This window comes from Anthonomus grandis, chromosome 12, assembly GCF_022605725.1.
Source record: "Anthonomus grandis grandis chromosome 12, icAntGran1.3, whole genome shotgun sequence".
NCBI lineage: Eukaryota > Metazoa > Arthropoda > Insecta > Coleoptera > Curculionidae > Anthonomus > Anthonomus grandis.
This window is the reverse complement of record NC_065557.1, coordinates 20,380,482-20,399,489: the sequence shown is the minus strand read 5'-3', so window position 1 is coordinate 20,399,489 and position 19,008 is coordinate 20,380,482. Positions and strand designations below refer to the sequence as shown.

The window sequence follows — 19,008 nt, the reverse complement described above, 5'->3', positions numbered from 1 at the left end:
AATCAAAATTTATCTCGCAAAATTCCTGAGACCCGTCGATTTTTGTTTATTTTTTTTCACATTTCAAGATAGTTTTTGTATTTTTTCACCTACAGGGGGGGTCCAAATTAACCCCTAACTTTTTTTTTTCAAATAGAAAGCCCATTTTTGTAAACTCTCTTTGAAAAGAGCCCTTTTTCTTGATTAAACTGCCCTATTTACTTTTGTGATTATCTAAAGGAGAAATACGAAAAAAAAAATAAAAACCATTAAATTATTAAAAGTTGCGTTTAATGTATAAGATGCTCAAAATGAGCATCATTCACTTGTTGACAAAGCCCAAGACGATAATAAAATTCGTTTCTGATATTTTCTAACACTGTAACACTTCTGGAGATATTTGTCGGATTTCTTGCCTAATACGTCCTTTGAGTTCGTCTAGGTTTCCTGGTTTGCTCATATAAATTTGACTTTTCAAATGTCCCCACAGAAAAAAATCAAGTGGGGTGAGATCGGGAGAACGTGCCGGCCACTCGATTGCACCCCTTCTACCAATCCATCTGTTTGGAAAATTTTCATCTAAATACTGGCGTACATTACGGGTATAATGTGGGGGAGCACCATCTTGTTGCATCCAGATTCTTTCATCATATAACTCTGGATCTAACTGACTCGGATATAAGGCACGTAAGACTGGAACTAGGTCTTGTTCAAAAAATTCTAGATATCTCTTGTGTATTAGTTTCCCTTACACAGTGTGGGTTCTCATCAGACCAGTAGCGACAGTTCTGCTTATTAACATGGCCATTTGGGGTAAATGTAGCCTCATCAGAAAAAAGGATCCACTCCGAAGATATGCGAATTTACAGAACTGAACTTAACTGAACGATCTGGATCGTCTTCCAATAACTCTTGAACGGGTTGCATTTTATAAGGTCGTCTGTTTGCACTTTTTAAAATTTTTAGCACAGATTTATGATGAATAGAGTTTTCGCGAGCTACTCTTCTGGCTGCAGTTACCGGATTTTCTTCCATCGCTAACAATACATTTAATTGGGTGTTTTCATCGATTTTAGAAGACCTTTGTCTTGAAACATCCCTCACGTGCCCAACTTCTCGAAATCTGCTTTCAATTTTACTAACCGTACCTTGGTTAATAGGTGGCAAATCTGGATATTTCTGCCTGAATAAGTGGACAACCTCTAGCTGAGTACGACCTTTGTCCCCATAACCAATCATCATTAAGATTTCAATCTTGTGGGATTCGGATAAATAAGAAATTTTTTTAATATAAGTTAACTTACTTAATAACTGGTTGAAATTCACTTTAACAGTGACACTACAGCAATGTCAGAAAATGTCTCGATACCAATAAAATAAACAAACACGCCAAACATTTACCAAGACAAAATATTTCGAGACTTTTAATAATTTAATGGCTTTTTTTTCGTATTTCTCCTTTAGATAATCACAAAAGTAAATAGGGCAATTTAATCAGGAAAAGGGTTCTTTTCAAAAGTGGCTTTCCATTTGAAAAAAAAAGTTTGGGTTAATTTGGACTCCCCCTGTAGGTGAAAAAATACAAAAACTATCTTGAAATGTGAAAAAAATAAACAAAAATCGACGGGTCTCAGGAATTTTGCAAGATAAAATTTGATTAGTTTTAACTGAATTTATTCCAGTTAAAGTCACCACACTGTCATTAATTTTAAATTAATTAATTAACTACAGATTTTTGAAATATTCCAAATTTAATTCATTTTCAATTTTAAATAAATATTTTGTGATATTTTGAGATGAAATAAGTTGATGAATGAAATTGCTTTCATGGGATCGTTTATTATCACTAAATGCTGCTAAAGTTTTTGTCCTTTTATTCATTTTAAACCTTCACTGGCACGACATTTTTTTCTTCTCACACAATCCGGGGTTAACAGGTTCAACAGAAACTGCCTTAATAGCAGCCGGATGTCATTTGCAATGGCCGTGCTAATAGTCCTCCCGAATTGCCTTATTGACTGGAAACCAGGGAGATAAGAATTATAATAGAAAGTCGGGGATACATCATCAATTATTATTGCGGCACCTTTTTGCCACCGTATCTCTTTTGTTCATTAAATTTTACGATATCTACACTATCTATGTGTTCATCCCATAATTAAATAACTTGGTAGCGTAAAACTGATAAAATGAAAATGCTGTTGCGTCTGGCTTTAAATAATTTATATGCTCTTTACCCCTGCATATTGAATATAAAGCCTTAATGGCTTTATTAACTATTGAAAATCTGAACAGCCACATTGGAAAAGAAATAAACGTATTATTGAAAAAGGAAGTTTTTTGATTTAATGTAATATTAAGCTATTTTAGATTAATTACTTTTATCGTATTCTTATATAGATAAGACAGATCTATTAATGGATAAAGAGTAATTTAAATTAGCTTGCGACTTGCTTATTTTAATGTAGAATCGAGAATGGATTCTGCTGTTTGTAACTAAATATCATTGGTATGTAATTATTCCCTTTATTCATTATTCCTTCCCAACCTAACCCAACCCAGCTGCGGCACTGCTGACATGATCTTCTGTGCAAGGTAAATCCAAGAGAAATACAAACAGCAAAACTAAACTCTCTATATAGCCTTCATAGACCTGGCCAAGGTTTTTGATTATATTGTCAATAAAACAGCTCTTCGAAAAATCTTAAGTGTAACTGCCTTCTTCACAACTTCACGTAATATAAAAATCAATGTCGGACTATTTAACATTTACAAACTTCAAGCAAAGACCAAAGTTCAATCTGCGTCAGTCGTCGAAGTGCCAATGATAATGTTATCCTAGCAAACACCGAGGAGCATTTGCAGAAAATTCTTAATTTATTTTATGGGGCATACAAAAGCATAAATCTAAAGCTAAATATTTCGAAGATCGAACTATGGCTTACCACGATCACTATGAATGGCCAAACCCTACAGAACATGCTGCTGAAAGTTGTTTATTACAACTACAATAGTACAATAGTATTCAAATTAAACCTCTTATCCATAATGTTCTCGTTAACTTATTAACTAATACATGTAAGACCTGGAAGTAAAACATATAAACGCTGTTTCGCAAAGATTGGGAATACAATGGCAGGATTCATGAACAAACAGGAAAATGAAAGCAACCAACTCTACCAGTTTTGAGACAATAGCCATTAAACTTGGAGGCAAGGAAAACCTAGCGGGCAACATACTCCTTTTAACTGGGTCTGTCAGTTATGCGGCCGTATTTGCAGATCCTGCATCAGACTTTTCAGTGATGAGGGACCTCATAATCGCTTATAAATGATCAAGAATATATATACTGGCTTCCGGATAAAATATGGTTCAAAAGCCAAAAAGGTAAACTTTATTCATAGAGTTTAAAATTACACTTTATCCGTAGAGCCGTTTCCTTCGCCTTTTCAGACACTCGGATAATAGTACTTCAAATGGTACGTACTAACAAATAGTGACCAAAAATAAAAAGGTACTAGAGTCAGTAACTATCATATTCATGGAACGTACAGTGTGACTCGTGATTGTCCCCCCTCCCTCTTTTCTTTTAAATGCATTTATTTAAAAAATTTGAAATTTGGCACAAATCATTAGCAACCTAAATACTGCTTTTTGTCCATAGCTCATTTTGCAAAACTTTAAAATGACGGCGGAACACCATTTTGAAAAATAAAATTAAATAGAAAGGAGGGTCATTCGATACAATGTTTGAAAGCTTCCACTGAATGGTTGTGGTTATTACTTCCAGTCATAGCAAAATAGCAACCTTTTAAAAACTTACTTCAGATTTTTATTTATTTTATTTTCTGTACTGCATCTGTTCAGGTGTAATTTATTTGTAGGTGTGTTGTTGTTTGTGGAGTTTTTTGATTTTTTATTTTTTTAATTGTTTTTTTTGACATTGACAAAAATTACAAACTCTACGAACTCGACGAAAATTACCCATATGGTTATTTTTGATATGAGAAAATTTATAGGAGCAAATTTTTTAGCTGTTTAGAGGCTTCATTATGAGAGGCATCAGATATGTACTTTAATGAAGCATTTATGAAACAATTTAGGAGTTCACTCTTTGGCGATTTTTGACTCATATAGACTCATACTAATTTAACCTTCTAGAACTTTAAAAATAAGTCTTTTTCACAGTAATATAATTTCTTATTCCTTTTTTATTAAAATTTTTTTAAAATAAAATGTAATAATTTTCTCAATTTACAACTTAAACTATAAATTAACGAAAATTATTATTTCTAACATGCTTTATTTTAGTATTCTTACGTCAAATACATGACCAAAACAATTTAGTTGTCTTCAATATTATTCATCTATCACTTGTCATGAGCAAAAATATAAAATCCCAAAAAAAAAAAGTCGGTTATGCAGAAAAACAGATCCGAATCTGGAAAAATATCTTTAACTGAAAGTCAAGTCTCGTAATACTTTAACTGGTGGTGACAACTACATTATTCTTTTTTTCGTTTGGGCGAGTCGGTTTTCCAGCCGATAAGGCATATTTCCGGATCAAATTGTTTACGGTTGCTAGTCTCCAAATAAAGAATGTCGAAAGTAGAAATAGCTACAAAAAACTTTACCTCAGTACAGAATGTCAGACTTTATTTTAATGAATTTTAATTTTAAGTAAGTCAATTAATATTGATCTAAGTAATAAAAGTTTAAAAATTATTTTGAGCGTGAAAGATTTAGGATCTTTTCCTGAAAAAAAACTTTAAAATATGCAAACATACCACTATTTCAAAATTATAAACATGGGTCCGCAAATGCATAATAGAGATGCAATAGTTAACGTTATATGAAAGTAGGGGCAATAAAACAGTAATAATATTAAGTTATTATTATAATACAGTGACCGCCTAAAGTTCCGCATAAATTCGATAAAAATTAGAGACATGATTTTTTGAGAAAACGCTCGGACCCGTCGATTTTTATTTTAAGTTGCGCATTATTTCACATAAATTTTTGTATACAGGGTAGAACAAAAAAAAAGATATGACGTCATCGGTCATTTTTTTAAACGAAATGCTATATTTTTTATTGCATTTATGAAATCGTGGGGGTACAAAGAAAACCCTTTAAGTCCACTTTTTTCAATAAATCGTTTTTTTGCATAGCCAAGTCCATTTAAATATAACCTATCATACTAAATACCCGTTAAGTCCAATAGAGTTCAAATAGAAGAGATACGTCTAGCTTCGAAGTTATTAAGTCCGGAGAGACTAAATATTATTCAGGAAAATTCTATTCAGTGCACTTAATTGATTTATAAATTATTTGACACTTAGAAAAAATCCATTAAGTCCAATAATAAGTTTGCGGTATTCGAAATTGCATCCTGATATTATCGAATATTAACATAACAGCGATTATAAGGTTATTAGAATTTGGGGAAAAGGTAAACCACCAGCAATTACAAAAAAATTAGAGAAACTATATAAAGGCCCTTTACCGATAAGCATAAAGAAAAAAGAAGATCTTTTGAAATTATGCAAAAGTGGTGCTATTCCTTCGGAATTCCATGGGTGGTACCAGTCTCTTTCTACTGCAAAAAATATTGAAGAAGCCAGTATTGGAATTTCCGATGAAGAAACTGATTCCGATTCCGACAATGAGCCTCTTTCTTATTATCTTGTTCAGAAAAACTAATACAGTTTATGAAGATAAATCTGATAAGTCTCAAAAAATGTGATTAGTTTGTCAGCGAAAACCCATTAAGTGCAATTATTATTTCAAAATGCTAATAAACAATTTGTTCTAAAAAATAATGTATTTTAATTTAACCTAAACTAACTCTAAACAGATGTTACTACCCAAAAAATGCATTTAGCAAACATAAAAAATTTTTATGTTTGCTAAATGCATGAAAAATTGGATTTTACATAAAACTTGAAAGTTTAAAATCGCTTTTTTTCACATTTTTAGTTTTAGGACTTACAGGGTTTTCCTTGTACACCCACGAAAAATACGCGAAATTCCAAGCAAGTTTCGTATAAAATACCTTATCTCAAAACTCAACTGTTTCAGAAATATTTACATTTAACCAACAAGAAAGCAAGTAAGTACGTCTATTTACAAATTAAGATAAAATGAAGGACAAAAGGTTATAAACTGTGAAAACTCTTATTAATATATCAAGTGTTTAAACTGATTTATTTACTTCTTGGCAGAAAGCAAGACGGTTTACAAACTCATGTAAAACACTTTCAATTATTTCGGGTGATATACGTCTAATTTCATATCTACTTCTATTTTTTAAATTCTACGTTGTTTGGCTTCTCAATATAAACTTTACTTTTCAGGTACCCCCATAGAAAATAGTCGCAGGGATTTAGGTCTGGTGATCTGGCCGGCTAGTCTATTGGCCCTCTTCGTCCTATCCATCTTCCTGGGAACACTGTATCCAAGTAATTACGGACATCTCGAAAGAAATGTGGCGGTGCGCCGTCTTGCTGAAACCACAAATTATCTGTCGGGATAGCAGGGTCTTGTTCGTCTGGGTATAGGGCAGCCAACGCAGGGATAACAGCTTCTTGAAGAAAATTCAAATTGCGTTGTCCTGTTAAGTTTTCTTCGAAAAAGTATGGCCCTATTACTTTATTTTCCACGATACCAGCCCAAACATTAATAGATTTACGGTACTGTGTATGAGCCTCAGTTGCCCAGTGTGGAATTGACACTGACTAGTACCGACAATTTTGCCGATTTACGACACCGTTTAAACAACAAGTTGCTTCATCTGAAAACAAAACCCGTAACACAAACTGATGGTTATTATTTCAAATGTTCATCATTTGATCGCAAAAAAGGTTTCTTCGATCAGGATCGTCCTCATTTAATTCGTGTATTAGTCTAATTTTATAAGGGTGGTATTCTTTTGCTTTTAAGAGGCGTCTTACTGACGTTATATTATTATCAAATAACCGGCTATATTATTATCAACTGAAATTTGTGAAGTTGCATTATTTGGATTTTCTTCGACGGAGAGCAGAACGTTTAATTTTGTTTCTTCAGAAATTTTTGGACGACCTGATCTTGGCAAATCTCTAACATGACCTGAAGTTATGAATTTGTGCTCTATTCTACTAACTGTTGACTGAGAAATAGGATGGTTTGGGTATTTGACATTAAACAAATCACTTACTTTTTTTGCGTGCGTACTCGATTCCCGTACCCTAGCATCATCAAAATTTCAATTCATTAGGTTTCCGTTAAATTAGCCATAATTTATTCTGATAAAAACTATTAATTTTCAAACTGACATTCGAAAATAGAGATTCACAAGTGCAACCATGGAAATAGAAACAATTGACAGTGTTTATAACATTATTTTTATTCTCGATTTTACCTTAATTTGTAAATAGAAGTACTTATTTGTTTTCTTGTTATTTAAATGTAAATATTTCGGAAACAGTTGAGTTTTGAGATAAGCTGTGTTATACAAAACTTACTTGGAATGTCGCCTATTATTCATAAATGCAATAAAAAATATAGCATTCCATTTAGAAAAATGACCGATGACGTCATATCTTTTTTTTTTGTTCCACCCTGTACACAAAAATTTATGTGAAATAATGCGCAACTTAAAATAAAAATCGACGGGTCCGAGCGTTTTCTCAAAAAATCATGTCTCTAATTTTTATCGAATTTATGCGGAACTTTAGGCGGTCACTGTATATGTCATTACTATAATATATTTTAATAATATGAGTTTTAAGAAAAATTAATACTAGCAAGAAATAATTAAATAATGTGATGTAACATAAAATATAATGGGTAATTTTAATGCGCATGATAGGGTCTTATGTGTTAAAATATCCAAAACCACATTTATGATTGAGACCAAAATTGACATCAAAACTGGTTTTGGTTTTCGTAAAAAGAATTTTAAGGATAGCCACTATGGAAATACTATACAGGGGTACCTAATTCAAAGGCCGCCTTGACCCTTACTTGAAATAATTTTTTTAATAAAAAAATTTATACAAAATTGTGAAAACATAGAGAGCATTTAATATAATATAATTGTACAACCTATTTTTAATGTAATATAATAATGAAATAAAAATATACATACAGTTTCTGCATTTTTAGCCTTTTTGTTGCATATCTCCTAACAATGTTAGACAGTTTAAGAAATTTTTTCTTCATTATATATTTTCTCTTTTTATATATTAACGGTGGATAGATCGGAAAGCCTTTCTTGCTCCTTTATGGATATTTTTTAATTATTTTAAGCTTAGAAAAGCTGCTTTGCCCCTTATCTATAGTTACCTTCAACGATAAGCTATTTTGCGGCTTCTGTTATCCTCAAAGATGCCGCTGGCAACAGATATAAACAAAATATTTTGACAAATAAACCGTTATATGTTGTGAGACGTGTGTCTTTTCTTTGTTTACGGAAATTTTGTATATTGATCTCTTTGAGAATAATGGATAAAATTTTTCTATATAAACCACAATATAGAATATTGTTGGAGGCAAAACCATTTGAATTTTTACGGATGAACTTTATGTTCTGTAAGTACCCTTTTCACAGCAGCAGAAGATACATCGCAAGTATCACCAACTGTGGAAGTAGACTGTTGTGAATCTCTTACCATAGCTGCTATAATATCCACCTGTTTTTGGGTCCGGTAAAGTTAAAGGGACATCTAAAAAATAATTTTTTATATTTTCTTAAAAAGTTTAAATACCGCCTATATCATGAGCACATTCGTCAGGGACTTCGAGAAGGAGGCTTAGACGAACGGTCCGTATTTTTCAACTAGTTCCTCAGAAAACGCCAGGAATTTCCTAAATTTCCTTTAAAAGTGTTGTGGCCGAATGAAAGCAAGTTTAGAAATTGTAGTGTCTTTAATAGTCATAGAAAGCCCTTTTAGAAACCGCAAATTAAGCCATCAACCAAGATGGGGATGCTTAGATAGGTATTTTAAATGGACGTGTTTTACTTAACATTTTTAATGACAACTTAACAGGACCAAAATACATAGAAATTCTGGAAAATTACGTAGATCCCAGTTTAGAAGAGTTGCCTTTTTAAGACATACCTAACTGAACAATATGTAAATAATTGGATAGGAAATCGAAGTCCTATTGCGTGACTTGCCCATTCACTTGATTTGACGCCCCTTGATTTTTATGTATGGGGATACCTAAAAGAAAAATTGTATTACACTAATCATACTACAGAGGAAGTCGCTTGACTTGAAGCAGTCGCTCGACAAGCAATTCAAGAAATGTCACGATAAATTGTCAAAAACGCTTGTTTGGCTATGATTAAGAGGTGTATATTGTGTATTAATAAAAATTGAGGTCTTCTTGAATCTTTATTAACTAATTTTATTTTGGTTAATTCTTGATTTTTATTTATTTAATTTTATTTATCCCTGTAAGCTAGAAATCATATTTTTTCAATTTTTCTTAAATCTAATTTTTATATTAAAGAAATTACGTTCTTGTTTAAATATAAAAAAAATAAATGATTGGCAGGCTTTGTTTTCACAATTAACTAAGTGAAAAAATGTTTTCCTTTTATTAAATTTATGTTTTCTGCCATATCAAGATAGAGTTGATATATATGGATGAAAACATCTTTTTACGTGCTATTAATGACCTATAAATTTAATATGGCATCCATAAGAAATAACAAAGTTGTTACAATGCCTTAAAAAATATTATCCTTAACGTCAGTCGACTGGTCATAGTAGACCCAACCCAACCCAACCCAACCCAAAATTACCAAATTTTATTAAAATCGGATTTAAGATGGCGACGATATTACAGTTTTCTAAAAACCTAAATTTTAGAGAGCTCGATATTTTGAGAACCCCTGCAGCTATTGTGAATCTTAATGTCGCATCTGATTGGGCTTGAAACAGTGCAACTTTTTTCCCATTTAACCAAAACTATATCTTTTACCGTTTTCGAAATCCCAATGCATATCGTTGTATGTGGGACAGCCTGTATATATAAATCTACGCCCATAGATGATCACAGAACTCTTGGAAATTTACTTTTAATAACTCTCTATCTCTTTGAAATGCAGTATAATAATATTAATTAGAAAAATGAAAATTTCATCAAACGTTTCATTTAATCTAGTATTAGATTCACATGTTTTCGTACGCTCCAAAATAAAACTAATATCAGGTAGTAGTGCATCGAATTCTTGCATTACTTTACTTACAATATTAATTTTTGTTAACACATTATACCATGTAATAATAAAACAAATAAATTTAAACGACTTAATTTTTAAATACAATGACTTTTCTATATTTCTGTTTTTAAATTCGTTGGTATTATCGTAATAAAGTGCACATAAAGCGTCATATATTTTTGTATTTGTATTTTTGTATATTTCTATATTGTATATAAGAACTTTGAGAATATCTATTCTAGTTTTACGTCTAATACCAGAAAGAGTTTTAGTGTGAAAGTTGAAATTTTATTTTTATACTTGCCAACGTTGAGTCGATGTATAAAGAAAAACGTAAAGAGCCTGTAGAATAGCAAAGACACTTTTATTTCTAAAGACGCTTTTGCAGCGTTATTAACAACAAATAATAAATTCATCTATGGACCGCACAAGGCACGTAAAAATTATATAATAGTATTACATTTTCTACATAGTTGCTATCTGAAATTTCCTATATAAAATTTTAACTACATATATAATTATTATTGTTTAGAATAGCATGATAGATTTATTGTCACTCCCTTTTCCCAGTTGATCTACCAGCAACCGTTTTACTCACAAACTGCACCGTACATAATGTGGTGAAGCCTCATCTTGCTAAAATATTGTCATTTTGATTATAGTAATATCGGTCGCCGCTTGTCATAATTTTTATCAAGCAACTATATCTAATAAAATTTCTTGGTGATATAAATTCTCTAGTTATGTTATCACCAAAAGTACCACCCAAACGTTTAATTTTTGAGGATTTTTAGAATCAATCTTATGTTAGATCCCTGTAGCTGTATCGCACTAGTAGTGATATTATATCGCAAAATAAAAGGGATGACATTCCCATCTTTGTTTAAGTCTTGTATAGGTTTAACCTTATCTGAAAGCAATTCTCGGAAATTTTCTGGTTTTTAATATAGGATTTTCAATAACTTGCAGTGGTGGTTCATGAGATTTTGAATAAGAGAGCATGATTAAATATATAGATATTTCAGAATGCGAAAAATATGAAAAATATTATCAAGGTATCATTTGGTGATTTTAACTTATATATATTGGAGTATATTATTGGTTTTGTGACCGTAACAGAGACGATGATGAGCTTATTCATATTTCAGCCAACAATTTATTTAGAATAGCTTGCAGGGCGGGATCGAATATAGTGTTTTTTAGAAGAGATTTTGTTATAATTATAAACAAAAAAATATCAATTAATGCCAAATAAATAATACTGCATACATTTTTAGACGTATTTATAGACCACCTTTCTACTAAACTTATTAATTTTTTGATGATTTTGAGAAAAATAAATCAGTTTATTAATATTATGTGATAATATCTTATGTGTATTAGGAATTTTAATTTTAACAATTATTAAATATAAATTTTCCCTAGTCATGTATTTTCAGATCACTATTTTAACAGACGTAAGAGATAACACGTATAACTAAAAGAAAAGTTCCTTGGATTTTTTGTAGGCAAAATTTTTTTTTATGAAAACCGGTAGCTTTTGAATTCCTGATAGCATGGGACTCGGTGCTCGGTTACCCACTTGTTTGTTTTCAGCACTGCGGTCTGCTCTGTTGCAGTCCTATGGTGCCCCATAGATTTACTTCCACTTGTTCAGTTCTGTTGCTTCTAGGAAGTCCAGTATGGTCCACGCTGCACATTCAACTAGTCCCTGGGTCTAGTTGAATGTGCAGCGTGGCTTCTTTCTCTTCCTTACAATCTATACATAGCAGTGTATCTACTTTCCCGAGTCTGTGAGCAGCCCTGCTACCTTTCGCAGTTGTTGCCTGGTCTAGTATGTTCTCACTTTTCGTGAAGGCAGGGCTGCCCAAGGCTTGTTTAGAGAGTTCTTCTTTGGATTACTCCTAATTTAAAATATTAAGAAAATAACACCACTGAAAACTGATATGGCTATTGGCAGGTTAGGAATTTTGTAGCATTAATAACTAAAAGAAAACATAAACTATTCATAGATAATAAACAGTTCTAATAGCAAACTAATTTAAAATTAACTAATGTAAAATTTTAAGGGATCTCTGTATCTATGAAAAATCTTATTAAATTGTTAGTTAAATGTTGAATATTAGTTAAAAAAACATTGTCACAAATAAAAATAATTTTAAAAACATTTAAGATTACATATAACATTTAAAAAGAGATGACGTTATTATCCATGTTTATGTTTGAATTGTGTTAAAAAGAATCTTAAATGTTTTTAAAATCATTTTAATTTTTGACAATGTTTTTCCCAGAACATGGAACTCTTGTGCGTAACTGACAATTAGAACTGATGATGGCTCATACGCCGAAAGCGCTCTGCTAAGCCAATAATAAACAATTTGTTCTGAATATACCTTGTTTGATTATTTTTTACTATTCTGCGAGCAACATAGCCACTTCCTTCTCTTATCTTTTACACCAGTCGCTGAACCTCTTTATTTTAGTTTATTTTTTTGGAAGTTTTTTAAGATAAAACATGTAAGCCGTAAACCTTACTGAACTGTTTTTGGTAGTCTATCCTAATTCTTTGAATATTTGAGCAAAGACTCAATAAAGTAGACCAGATACCCAAACAGCACACATACCTACCGCAAAAGACGTATTATGTACTATGGACGTATATAGGACGTCCACTTTCCGCAGGATTCTACGTCATATGTACGTACTTCTAGGACATTTTAAGTCATGTATTGGACATAATATGACGTATCTAGGATGTTTACATGACTGCTTTGATGTCTGGTAAAATGTATTTGGGAAAAAAAATAACTCATTTATAAAAACTGAAAATATATTGATTTTAAAAGATATATATAAAAATATAAAACAAAACATGTACATATATATCTAAAACAAAAATAAACGTTTAAGAAAAATTCCACAAAAAAATCACTTGTTTTTGGCAACTGTTGTGAAAAAATACAGTCTTCAATTTTCTTTGTGCCTCCAATCCCTGCTTGTACACTTGCGTGTGCTGTACTTTAAAATTATATTTTAAAATAAGCAAATTATCAAATAAGAAATTCCATTACTACTAAAATTAATAAATATGTTCTTACCATGAATTGGGCTAGATCCTTCCTATCACTGAGTGAACAGTAAAATTAAATTTAAATGTAATAAGAAAATGTTATTATAAGCCGAATTTTTTAAATCCTAAATTCACAGGAGTGTAAACTTTTATTACAAAGGGACAACCCACGTCATGACGCCAATATTGCCAAGCCGACTGAAATAAGGGCATTCCGGCGTTCGTTCTCGCATCTGTCACTTGTCTTAAACACTGTCAATAGTGTCAACTCCCCAATGTTACCAATTACTTATTTGACAGTCAGTGGGGGCAACAAAAACACTGAGTTGCTTTTGCGACCTTGATAATTTTGATATATTATTATGGCAAAAACTCCATTATCTATAATTTTTAGAGGTTTTGAAAACCATATACCTAATTACTTTTCGACCAGATCAACATGTAAATAACCTAAATTTATAGGATATGTTAGTCCTTTGGAGAGAGGGAATCTCGATTTGACAGTCGTTGTCTTTCTATCAAAGCAAAGAAACATGCAAATGGCGTTTTTTCTGTTTACCCTACCGAAATAAGAAATATTGAAAATAAAACTTAGAAGTATTTAAAAATACGTATATTTGAAAAAAAAATTCCTGGCATATAGTTTTCTGTATTAACAAAAATGTATATATATTTTTTTTTATTGTTGTGTTATCCATGGGAGCTAAAACATTTTCTAGTACATGTATGTACGTTCGCGAGACGTAATTAATGTACGTACGAACTACGTATACAAAAGTACGTACTAAATATGTTATTTTTATAACAATGGACGTATGTACATAAGTATGACATAAAAATTACGTACTCAGGACGTGTGATGCGGTTTGGGTAGGGTCAAATATATTAAAAGAACCTATTTTTATTCTTTTAAAAATTTAATTTATGTATGGAAATGATATTTTTAATTTTTCCTTTATGTCTGCTTAAATGTAAATAAGTCGGTGGACGAATATATATACATATCAGATACCTTTAATATATTACTGTCCTTCCTGTCGCCTATTTTCAAAGCTTCTCTAATGACATTTTAACATTTTTTATGGTTCAAAATTACTTTTTAAAAATATGCCGATGGTAAAGGGTGTGCACTGTCCCTACTGTAAAATATTTTTATTATTGCTGTTATGACGAAAACCGGCATATTCGTAGTCATAAAGATAACAGAACAAACGCAGTTTATTTTAATGTCAGTCATTCGACAAACGTTAAGAACTTTTTTGCGCCAAATTGTTACGGTTAGATACATCTTTGATATTTAGCAAATGGATATAAAAAATGTGTAGGTTATATTTTTTAAATATTTTTAAAAATATTAAATTTAATAATTATAATTAGTAACTATATTATAATATGTGACTAGCTCGAACATCTTTAATTTGATGAAAAATTAAAACGAGATATGTCGTATAATATAAGGAATTCAAGTGATTCATGTTTCTGGAAAAATCATATATAAGGAAATAGATCAGGTAGGTTATTAAAATAACTAAATAGAAGCATTTAACTATTTTATGTTTCAACCAAATTAAAATACAAAAGACATTTACATTAATGGTTGTTTGCTTTTGTTCGTGATTCTTTATAAGATTTTTCGTTTTCATTACTCTTCTGAATAGCTACCATTTTACAAAAGCTAACAGCAGAAATATATTTAAGTAAGTACTATATTTACTATTCTTTGCTGCCTTAACGACAGAAAATCACAAAAAATCCTTCATTACTATTATTCGTGTACAAAAAATATTATAAACAAGTGATATTGTTTATATATTACAGATTCTTGCTCATGGTGTGAGCAAGTGTGTGCAACTAATTAATTTCATATTTTCAATCTATATGAAAAAAACTCCAATAAGAACTGAAATGGAATAGATCTGTTAGCTACTAGTTTTTATCTTTGTCTCTCGGTGCACGTTATCTTCGCTTCATTTAACATCCTAACTTCTTTATTTAATCGTCTTGTTTCCGATTGGCTGCTTGAAACATACCAGGGGCAATCAATTTTCCTATTTATTTTAATGCGTGGTTGCATTATATCCATACCCCAATTTGAAACTGTTTTAATAACTTATTTATTTTTCGTGGGATGATTTTTCACATTTCGTAAAACAATGACAAATAACAAAAATATCAAAAATAATAGTGTAAGTCTTTCAATAAAAAATTTACAATAATTAAGATTATCGGTTGTTACACAAATTTTTAATTTATATTCCAGCACTTTTTAAGCTTACTACTGCAAACCAATAATTGTTAAATAAAACCACTAATTTTTTTTAAAATCATTTTTATTAATAACATGAGACATTCTTAACTAAAGTTAAAAACCTGAACTTTTAGCAAGATATCTGATTATGGCCCGAGTATGAATAGGCTAACATTTAAGTAAAGTTTTAATTTTTTTAACCGTCATTATTTCTTCATAAATATGAAATTTTAGAAATATAGTAACGATTGTGACTAGAAATTATAATAGCCTCTTTCTCCTAAATCGGTGAAAATCATAATACTAAGCTTTATTCATTTGTCAATTATTAAAAAAATTTTTTCGTATGTACTTCTTCCATTTAATGTATTTTATTGTTATATAAAATATAAGAAATTTGAGGGTATAAAAAAAAAGAAATCAACAAAAATTAAAAAAAAAATTCTAGACTTTTTTATGAATAAAACTTATTAACTTTCTCGAATTTATGAGCCACTTTACACCCTTGGCTGATATCACGTTCTATTAAAAGATATGTAAATTGCTTTCGACGCCATTATTTGTGAAGTTCAAGTTTAAGTTTTTATGTCCCAACCCTCAGATTCGTATAGTCATACACTCTGTTTAATTTTAGGTAGTCCAGTTACTTATTTATCATCTAGCTAAAATAAATGCAAAGTTTTGGTTGAAAACTAAGAATATTCTTAATTTAGATTTTGACTTCTTTTTCAAAATATTCCAAAAACAATGAATGAGTGATCCATATAAAATTATATTATTGTGATCAAAAAAGTTGTAAATATTTATTTTTATGAGAAATAAATACCTTACTCACTTATTATATATCGTATTTATTTGCACCGACTAGCTGATTTTAATAGGACATATCTTTTCTACTTTAATATAATAATCATTTTTTATTTCAAAAATTACATAAAATTACTAATTCTTACCGATGGCTAGCACAGCTACTCCATCTAACCATTAAATTAAGAATGTTTTCATAAAATAATATTTCTAACTTACAGTGCAAAGGCCAGATTCTTAGAAAATAATTAAAGCTACAAGAATAAATAATTGATCCAGAACTATAGCCGATATAACGGAAACATTGTTTGGCTTTTAAAAACGCTTCTAAAAGAGAGTCTTTTTATTTTCATATTTAAAATTGGATAGAGCGGTATTAAATTTTAACTAGACAGAACATTAAAAGTTCAAACCTGTATCAGTATTGTGTCTAGGAATGACAAGGCTATCGCAGTTATGTGTATGGCGATCTTAGTAGCGTTGGATACAAATTTATTAAAAGAATATGTGGAAGTTCCTAATAATACAATTGCAAGAGTAAGGAGATACACTAGATTTATTAATGAATAAATTTTCTTCCCTCATAGCAAAGTTTAAGACAAAAATTACGACTCTTTTGCAAACTCTAATAGCGTAACCTGGAATACCCGATATTGATGGAAATGATATTTTTGTGCATGTATAATAGTTTTAATTTTACTTGAAGTGATTGAGATATATGATATTGAAAGTTCAGTTTATTGTTGATGCAAACCCCTAGTGCAGAAGTAGCCGAAATTATTCCTTTAATTTTAATTTCGAAGTTATCAGAGGGCTGATATTTAAGCAACAGTAGCTTAGATTTAGAATTGATAAGAACGAGCTTGTGAGCTTTAGATAGTTAGAAACTATTAAAAGATTTCCTTTGATACATTCCGCAGAATCATTTACATCAAATAAATAAAATTGAAAATAAAAGTGGTCCTAATATTGACCCTTAAGGATTACCTTTCTGGTCAAGAAATAATTAAAATTTTTTGATATGATGGTAACTCTTTGGCTCCTCCCGTTAGATAATTTTTAAATAAGTCGAATAGCATTAAAGTAAAGTAAAATATTTAAGCTTCTAACAAAAAATAGGTCTAACTATTATTTGCTAATTATTTCTGAAAGGATCAACCAGTAGACGTTGGAGGACCTTCACCTATAGCTCTTATAAAAATGTCATCACATATATGCAACAGAACAGTGGTGGTGTCCAAGGAAGGAAGAATACTCACTGGTCAGTAAAGGCAAGGTTAAATTGGATTATTAATCTTGGGAATAAGAATTACGTCAGCCAATTTCCAAGGGTTAGAGAATTTGCAGGATCATTAAATTTTCAGAATCAGAAGTATTAAAAATTAGTGTTATGTTAAAAGTATTTAGCGATAACATTTAAAAGTCAATATCATCACTCGACTCGGTCGACACATCTTTATTTTAGAAATGATTTTCTCAACATTACCTTGAGTTACATAAGTAAAACTAAAAAAAATCAGGATATTTGAATGTTTAATACTATCATATTTGGTAATAATAAATTTATTAGAGGAATCTGCAATATTTAAAGTATTTTTTATTAAAAAAAGTAATTTAACATTTTACAAAGTTCATCATTTTGTTTTTTAAAGCTACTTTTTTGTTCACTAATAATATCCAATTTTTGCAGAGTGCGCGAAAAGCCGTTCTAAATTTATGTTGAATATATTCTTTTTTTCTCTGATTTTACCTTACTATTTTTATTTTGTATACTTTGTTAAAACTTTTTGATGTAACTTCATTATAAACCTATCATATATCGATTAAACACGGGTTGGGAGCTTTAGTAAAGCGTAGAATTTAATAGATCAGCTTGCTATAAAAAAAATTAAATGATCTCATCAACACCAAATATATAATGCCTATCAATAATAAAAAGGTTTAGTAAGAATTCTTGAAAATTTAAATTCGAATAATCTCTATGTGTTCGATATCAGATGAATTATTTACCCTTAGAAAATTCCAGTCTGATATAACAGACATATCCAAAACGTGAGTATTTAAACAAATAGTAGGATTAGATGTAGATTTGCTCTAGGTTGGATCTAGTAGGTTGCTTTACTATTTGATAAAAGTTATAAATTAGTGAAATATATTAGGGTTATGATGACTCGGAGATTTAAGTATTTGACATTTTAAAGAATTACTAATACGAAATGCTACACCTCCCCCTCCCCATATCGAAATTGCTTTTCTTTGAACATAATTTTTGCTATGTACTTATATAAATTCAATAGCTGAAAGCATTTAAACTCGTTTTTGACATTTTTACAACCACAATACACGGTTTATAACCCTTAACTGGTATGGTGGGTCAATTTTGACACCATCCAAAATAAAAAAATTTATTAAAGAAAAACTATTGCAAGTGGCAACACTGCCTTCCATGTATTCCTCGGCCATACTGAGTAGAGTATTTCTGCGTGGCAGTCGCGTTTGAGTTTTCGTTTAGCTAAGGTCTGTGAATTAAATGGGTCAAAATTGACCCCGCCATACGTACTTTTTTGGGTTTTCTAATTTTTTAATGTAATGGCTTCTTTAAAGGATAAAAAGGCACCACTAACAGAGCACAAGTTAGAACAGCTTGCTAACACTTTTTTTGATAATGACAGCGACATTTCTGATGCC

At 30.5% G+C, this 19,008-nt stretch overlaps 1 long non-coding RNA gene across 1 annotated transcript; it reads right to left on the bottom strand.

Moving 5' to 3' along the window:
• Window positions 1–13,007: 13,007 nt before the first annotated feature.
• Window positions 13,008–13,440, bottom strand: LOC126742787 (uncharacterized). Its single transcript, XR_007662720.1, has 2 exons — window positions 13,294–13,440; window positions 13,008–13,213 (listed from the first exon to the last, which is right to left on the bottom strand). It is a non-coding gene; the product is annotated as an uncharacterized LOC126742787 (long non-coding RNA).
• Between the last annotated feature and the right edge of the window lie 5,568 nt (window positions 13,441–19,008).